This window comes from Ranitomeya imitator, chromosome 8, assembly GCF_032444005.1.
Source record: "Ranitomeya imitator isolate aRanImi1 chromosome 8, aRanImi1.pri, whole genome shotgun sequence".
NCBI classification, from domain to species: Eukaryota; Metazoa; Chordata; class Amphibia; order Anura; family Dendrobatidae; genus Ranitomeya; species Ranitomeya imitator.
Window position 1 is genome coordinate 58,084,392 of NC_091289.1, and position 8,923 is coordinate 58,093,314.

Here is an 8,923-nt window from a genome sequence, read left to right on the forward strand (position 1 = left end):
TTGTTCCTTGACAAGGTGAGCTGGTGTTTTTCCTTTTACATTGTAATAGTCACTTCTTGAAAGACACCTAAAACTTGTACACGATTTTAAATATATTTTCCCGGTAGCGCACAGATGGCCATGCACACAGGCTTCATTCGTTCTATTCTATTCCTCATTCACGGCCATATCTGGGTCATGTGGACCCTTGTAGCTTTCCCGAGGGCTCGCACAGCACCTCCATGTCCCTTGGATTCCAGCGTGCGTCCATTGCTGCGTACATGAGGCTTTTTTTTTTTAAACGCTCATTAGTGAATTTAAGAACTTCATATAATCGCTCCTCTCTGATGGCAGGAGGCCAACTCCAGACAGACCCAAGTCACTGATGGCTGTCACAGCTAGTGTGGTCAGGATGATCACAAATAATGGACTCTGTTTTACCTGTAACCAGTCGCTCGACTTCATGTGCTGCTTCTGTGAAAGTATGTTAATTAATCTGTCAGATTTTTATTTTTAATTTAGCACTATCGGGTCAGTTCACAAAAAAAAAGAGTGAAATATAACAAACGATGCACAAATGGGGAATTTACCTATGCTTCATACACCGGTCCTGAGCCCATAATTGTGCGCCCCTCTTTTCAAGCAAATGAAGGGGTAGACGCTTCATGAATGTGGTGCATCTTTTAGGCGGTTGCTGCGGTACAAACTGAGATTGTGATTGGCGTAGACTTTAGCTTCAATGTGTTCCGCCATATTTTATAGTACACTTGTTGGCGTAGGCCACTTGCCATTTTCCTAAGCTGGGGCAGCCACACGTGACATGTGCATTTTTGACGCCGGTATGACAAATTCCCATTGTTCTAATTATTTCTCGGTTAGTACATTGGGGGCCATAAGAACCATGAGTTAATATACTGCCACTAACAACATCGTAGAAAAAAAGCTGTCTCCTATCTGCCCGGCTACGACGAAGCCGTTTAGCTTCGTGTCATTCGGAAGCAGACACCGGACTGAGTAGCAGACTTGCCTCGGCCCTGATCAGGCAGGGTAGGAACTAATCGTTTTCTCATTCACCTTAGTGTGATTGCTCTCCTTCCTTTAGGTACTTTGCCTTTCATCCTCCTGAGAGGTCCTTACTACTAATGAGCGGACGTGCTCTGATAAGGTGTTATCTGTGCATGCTCAGGTGCTAACAGTATCTTTGGCGTGCTCGAAAAATATGTTTGTGTCCCTTGTCCTGCATGTCTCACGGCTATTTGACTGTCTCTACACATGCATGGATTACCTGTTTGTTGCTTTGAGGGATTACGACTCTTCTGCAGTACTAGTATTCCCATCCCAGGGACCGCTCGAGCACATCCCATGGATCCAACCTAGTAATATATCACAATTTCTCATACAAGGATTTAGATGATAATTCCACTGTTATGAATGATATAGCAAAATGCGTATATAGATAATTGTCTGACTAGAAAACCAGAAATCTGATAAAACAAATGGTGATAATGTGCAATGCCTGCAGCTCTATTCCCAACTTTGATGAAAGCTCTGGTGCCGGCATCACTCCACCTGGAGATGATCTCTTCACCATTGACAGATAATATCTCACCCCACATGGCTCCTGGAGATAGCTGAACTCTAGTATATGTCACACCACATGGGAGCATTGATCTTTACCCGTGTGACTTAAGGTACCTTCACACTCAGCGACGCTGCAGCGATACCGACAACGATGTCGATCGTTGCAGCATCGCTGTTTGGTCGCTGGAGAGCTGTCAGACAGCTCTCCAGCGACCAACGATGCCGGTAACCAGGGTAAACATTGGGTTACTAAGCACAGGACCGCGCTTAGTAACCCGATGTTTACCCTGGTTACCATTGTAAAAGTAAAAAAAAACAAACACTACATACTTACCTTCCGCTGTCTGTCCTCGGCGCTCTGCTTCTCTGCACTGACTGTGAGCACAGCGGCCGGAAAGCAGAGCGGTGACGTCACCGCTGTACTTTACGGCTGGCCGGCGCTCACAGCCAGTGCAGAGAAGCACAGCGCCGGGGACAGACAGCGGAAGGTAAGTATGTAGTGTTTGTTTTTTTTTAACTTTTACGCTGGTAACCAGGGTAAACATCGGGTTACTAAGCGCGGCCCTGCGCTTAGTAACCCGATGTTTACCCTGGTTACCAGTGAAGACATCGCTGAATCGGCGTCACACACGCCGATTCAGCGATGTCTGCGGGAGATCCAGCGACTAAATAAAGTTCTGGACTTTCTGCAGCGACCAACGACATCACAGCAGGATCCTGATCGCTGCTGCCTGTCAAACACAACAATATCGCTATCCAGGACGCTGCAACATCATGGATCGCTAGCGATATCGTTCAGTGTGACGGTACCTTTAGTAATGGGCTTTATCACGTAACATTTATCCGTTACCACCCACTCTCCACGCGTTTCCCCTACATGTGGGGTGATATAATATATATATTGTATCTCCTGTTTCAAAGCTGACAATGAACGGATCATCTCCACGTGGAGTGATGTCGGCACCAGATCTTTCATCAACATTGGGAATAGAGCTCCAGGCATTGCACATAATCTCCATTTGTTTTATCAAATTTCTGGTTTTCTAGTCATTCCATTATCTTTATTTGCATTTTTCTGTATCATTCATAGCAGTGTTATTATCATGTATATCCTATATTTTTCTCCCTGGTCCATGTTTCTGATATTTTGTGTATACTTACCTTGAATATCGGGGTATAATAAGGCCAGGAGGGTCAGCCGTTGACAAGTGGGGGCGCCATTTGCACTAGACTGTGGGGTGCCAACCTCCGCTGTAAGGTAGGGATATAGCAGGATCTCATTAGGATCAGATTTTAACCCCCTATATCTTTATTTTTTTTAAACTGGTTTAACAAATGAGCTATATCTGGGAGATCGCCCCACTCACACATCTCTCTGGGAGACATTGTCTTTATATTGGAGGATAATAATAATCTTAATTTTTATATAGCGCTAACATTCCACAGCGCTTTACAGTTTGCACACATTATCATCGCTGTCCCCGACGGGGCTCACAATCTAAATTCCCTATCAGTATGTCTTTGGAATGTGGGAGGAAACCGGAGTACCTGGAGGAAACCCACGCAAACACGGAGAGAACATACAAACTCCTTGCAGATGTCCTTGGTGGGGTTTGAACCCAGGACTCCAGCGCTGCAAGGCTGCTGTGCTAACCACTGCGCCACCGTGCTGCACCGGCAGCTTTCTATTACACTGTGTTCCAAATTATTATGCAAATTGGATTTGTGTCATAAAGATTTAATTGTTTTGTTTTTCAAATAAACTCGTGGATGGTATTGTGTTTCAGGGCTCAATGGCTCACTGAAATCAATCTTAAACACATGTGATAATTAGTTTTCCAGGTGATTCTAATTAAAGGAAAACTACTTAAAATTTATGTTCCACATTATTAAGCAGGCCACAGGTTTCAAGTAACATGGGAAAGAAAAAGGATCTCTCTGCTGCTGAAAAGCATCAACTAGTGCAATGCCTTGGACAAGGTATGAAAACATTAGATATTTCATGAAAACTTAAGAGTGAAGAGATTTGTGACTGAAACAGAGCACAGACCGAGTTCATGCAGATAAAGGCAGAATGAGGAAGGTTTCTGTCAGACAAATTCATTGGATTAAGAGAGCAGCTGCCAAAATACCATTACAAAGCAGCAAACAGTTATTTGAAGTTGCTGGTGCCTCTGGAGTTCCTCAAACCTCAAAGTGTAGGATCCTTCAAAGGCTTGCTTTGGTGCATAAACCTACTATTTGGCCACCTGTAAACAGTGTTCACAAGCAGAAACGGTTGCAGTGGGCCTAGACATACATGAAGACTAATTTTCAAACAGTCTTGTTTACTGATGAGTGTCAAGCAACCCTGGATGGTCCAAATGGATGGAGTAGTGGATGGCCACCATGTTCCAACAAGGCTGCGACATCAGCAAGGAGGTGGAGGAGTCGTGTTTTGGGCTGGAATCATGAGGAAACAGCTGGTAGGGCCCTTTAAGGTTCCTGAAGGTGTAAAAATGACCTCTGCAAAGTATATATAGTTTCTGACTGACAACTTTCTTCCATGGTCTAAAAGCAGAAACGTGCCTTCACGAGCAAAATCATCTTCTGCATGACAATGCACCATCTCATGCTGCAAAGAACACCTCTGAGTCATTGGCTGCTATGGGCATAAAAGGGGATAAACTCATGGTGTGGCCACCATCTTTCCCTGACCTCAACCCTATAGAGAACCTTTGGAGTATCATCCAGCACAAGATCTATGAGGGTGGGAGGCAGTTCACATCAAACCGCAGCTCTGGGAGGCTATTCTGGCTTCATGCAAAGAAATACAAGCAGAAACTCTCCAAAAACTCACAAGTTCAGTGGATGCAAGAATTGTGAAGGTGATATCAAGGAAGGGTCCTATGTTAACATGTAACTTGGCTATTAGGATGTTTTGGAGTTAAATAGCTTTTCTGTTCAGTGAATGTGACCTCCTAATGCTGCAAATTCCACAAATGAGCATTTTCAGTTCTTTAAAACATCAAATGTTTAGAAATTCTACTGTGCCTAATAATTTGGAACAGTGCATTTTGAGTTTTTATTCATTTTGGAGATTATACTGTTATCATTGGGAGATTTCTTCAATAAAATTCAATGTATAATCTAATGAGTGATGACTTTTATTAGACTCACTGTCATTTGCACCGACCATTTAGGAAAATCCGAGAAAAATATAATTTGCATAATAATTTGGAACACGGTGTAGTGTTTGATTTGCACTTGGCACTTTAATTGTTTAGAAACACTGCTGCTATATAGGTGGTTTATTATTTATTGCTCTTTTCCCTTTCAGACAAATAGGGCGTATTGGGGCCAGGAAAGAAAGCCGTCGGTGAGCGGGGGCGCCATTTCCTCACTGGGGACACAGCACCCTCCCTTGTTTGGGGTGGAGGGGGCTTGGATTTTCTTCTCGTACTGATTTTGTACTAACTGAATAGCTGGGTGTCAGCGGCCTCCCCTCCACTCACCAATGAAGGCTATGATAGATTTTACAATTAGTACCCCCCAAAATTTTTTTTTTTGCGAAATTCTTGCTTGAAAAATGTGATGCATTTCTAAGTTTCTGCCAGATGATGGCAGTAGCGCAGCTAATGTTAAATTCTGTTCCTAAAGACTGCAGTGTGTAATCCTACACATCACACCAGTGTGCACAATATGAGCCGCATTTTTGATAATTTATAGGATGATTTTTCTATTAAGATACATTCATGCAATGTATTTTGTCTTTCTCTAGTGGAATCCACTTGAAAATTTGCTAAAGGAAAACACTGCAAAGACTTGCTACGCCTATGTCCTGTCTCTTGTCACTTGTTTTAGACTTAGAAAGCTGTGAATTGTTGCTGTTTCTATATTTTAGTGTTTGATTCTGATTTTACCTGATGTAGTGTTAAGGGAACCTGTCATGTTATGTGATCTGCTTATGGAGTACAAGAAGCTGATCGGATTTATACAGATTTTTTTTTAGAAAAGTTTCAATGAAACATGTATTGATATTCCTTGTGCTTGCAGGTATGAGTCCAGTGGGCGGTCCAGAGTCCAGTGGGCGGTCCTCTCCGTGATTGACAGTCTTCCCTGTATTGTGCATGCAGATATAACTGGCAATCAGTAGAGGATCGCCTATTGGACTCATGCATGCAAATGTCAGTGATTCCCATGTATGAAATATCAGTTCTATCTATATACCATTCTCCTCAGCTGCGGTCCACAGATCGGAGTGCATCTACAACATGTCAGGTCCCTTTCAGTAGTCTCTTATTGATCATTACCAGAGTATTAATGATGGAGAATCTGTGTATATAATGTGGGTGGGTGTAAGGGGAAGGCTGGCCCTGGTTCCTGTTAGACCTCCCCACTGTCATCACGGGGTCTTCTTCCCAGTAAATGTCTTATGACCCATCCTGTATCATACACGCAGAGAGAACATGGGTGGATGAGGGACATACTTTGCATCTGTTCTTTTCATAGATATTTCCTTTGCAGTAGTTTTCCAATATTGCCTAAACACACGCACACTTCCTGCCATCTACTCATCGTGGTGACATCTCCGTCCTGCTGTCGGTGGCAGCACTAATATCCAGTGAATAAATAAAGTTTTCACGCCCCTGTTAAAATGCAAGGTTTTTGTCATGTAAAAACATCCTACCAAGAAGAATCATTTCAGCACTTTAAATGTCACCTGTAATCTGTACAAATCCATTGAAAAACAAACCAAAGTATTTTTTATTGGAAATATAAAGAAGTAAAATAATGTGCTTGCAAAAATATGCACACCCTTAAACATTTTCTTAAATGCCTTCGAATTTATGGCAGTATTCAGTCTTATTGGGTATGAGGCAATCTTTGACGTCTTCTTTTTCATCTGCTGTCATACTCCGATACACAAGCGTCCCCAGAGATTTTCAATTAAAGGGAATCTGTCAGCAGATTTTGCCGCTATAAGATGCGGCCACTGCCTTTCAGGGCTTATCTACAGCATTCTATAATGCTATAGATAAGACCCGGTCCGACCTGCAAGTGAAGAAAAATAAGTTATATTATACTCACCCGGTCCATGTCCAGCGCCTCCCATCTTCTTGTGACGCCGCCCTCCTGCTTCATCGCTCACCGGCATCGGCGCTCCTGCGCAGGCATACTTCTCTGTCCTTGAGCAGGTGCTTGGTCTCCCTGACCTCTCCCAGCGCCTGCGCACTGCAGTACTTTACTCTGCCCTCAACAGAGCATAGAAGTACGCCTGCGCAGGAGCGCAGATGCCGGGGAGCCATGAAGAAGTAGGAGGGCGACGTTGCAAGATGGGAGGCACAGGACCTGCAACACCCATCGGACCGGACGGCCCCGCCTCCCCCCTTCACTTGCAGGTCAGATTGGGGGCTTATCTACAGCATTTTACAACCCCTGGCAAAAATTATGGAATCCATCAGCCTTGGTTGGAGGATGTTCATTCAGTTGTTTCTTTTTGTAGAAAAAAATCAGATCACAGATATGGCACAAAACTAAAGTCATTTCAAATGGCAACTTTCTGGCTTTAAGAAACACTAAAAGAAATCAAGAATAAAATTTTTTATAGTCAGTAATGGTTACGTTTTTAACCAAGCATAGGGAAAAAATTATGGAATCACTCAATTCTGAGGAAAAAAATATGGAATAATGAAAAACAAACAAAAAAACACTCCAACACATCACTAGTATTTTGTTGCACCAGGCAATCTTGCCTTGCGCAGGCGTGTACTATGAAGGACAGAGAATGAACTTCAATCCAATATTGCAACCAGCATGCAGCCAGCGGGTAAGGAAACGGTGAATCAAAAACCCGAAAAACCCGCCCCTATGGCTGAAGTTTGCTCCCTCCAAATTCAGGTGACAGTGTCCCTTTAATTTCATCTGTCCAAAGAATGCTTTTCCAGAACTGGTCGGCTTCCTTAGATGTTTTTTGGCAAAGTCTAATCTGTCCTTTCTATTGTTAAGGCTGATCAATGGTTTGCATCTTGAGGTGAATGCTCAGTATCTGCTCTCATGAAGTCTTCTCTTTATGGCAGACTTAGACAGTAAAATACCTATTTCCAAGACAGTGTTCTTCACTTGGTTGGATGTTGTAAAGGGGTTTTCTTCACCATTGAAAGTATTTTGCGACCATCTACCACTGTTGTCTTTCAGACCTTTTTGCGTTCCCAAGCTCATCAGTGCACTCTTTTTTTGCACATTTGTACCAAACTTGGATTTGGCCACTCCTAACATTTTTGCTATCTTTCTGATGGATTTATTCTTTTTTCAGCCTACTGATGGTCTGTTTCTCTTCCATTGAGAGTTCCTTTGACCGCATGTTGTGGGTTCACAGCAATAGCTTTCAAATGCAAATGCCACAACTCGAATAAGCACCAGACCTTGTACCTTAATTGATAATCTCTTAATGAGGGAAAAGCCCATGTAGCCAATTAAAGAGATATATCTGTCCAATTACATTTGATTCATTTTAACAATAGGCAGCTACATATTAAAGAGGTACAATTCCTTAACCATTAATCAAATTAGGATGTGAAGACCCTCAAATTAAAGTTGAGAATCTGCACTTTATGACCATATTGATTGTATAAGTACAAGTGCTTCCTACTAAATTAGAATATCAGCAAAAAGTTAATTTATTTCAGTTCGTCAAAACAAAAAGTTACTCTCATATAGTATATAGAGTCATAACAAACAGAGTGATCTATTTTAAGTGTTTCTGTATATAAGGCAGGCAGCTGCCATGCTACCAGTCTGAAACTGCAATATACACAAGTGTGTATGAGCTGCAAGGGAAAGTGGAAGGCGGCTTCTAAATAAACAACTATGGTAAGGAACGTTGCACTTACTTCGTGATTGATGAGAGTGCTATGCGTCATGTTCTTCCGGTTGCTGGGGCAATCCTGGTGACGCAAGCAGCACTGGAGAGCGTCCTCCCATTCTTTCCATTCCAGTTGTTTGTTTTCTGCAGCATTCTTAAGTGCATATTTCTGTTAATGTTGATGATTATGGCTTACAGTCAATGAAAACCTAAAAGTCACTATCTCAGTAAATTAGAATACTTTATAACACCAGCTTGAAAAATGATTTTAACATCCGAAATGTTGGCCTACTGAAATGTATGTTCAGTAAATGCACTCAGTACTTGGTCGAGGCTCCTTTTGCATCAATTAGTGCATCAGTGCGGTGTGACATGGAGGCGATCAGCCTGTGGCACTGCTGAGATGTTATGGAAGCCCTGGTTGCTTGTCTCCTTGGCCCAGGTAAGACGCTTCTGGCATTGTCACAAGGAATGCGACTCTTGTAGCCCATGTCCTAGATACGTCTGGTGGCTCTTGAA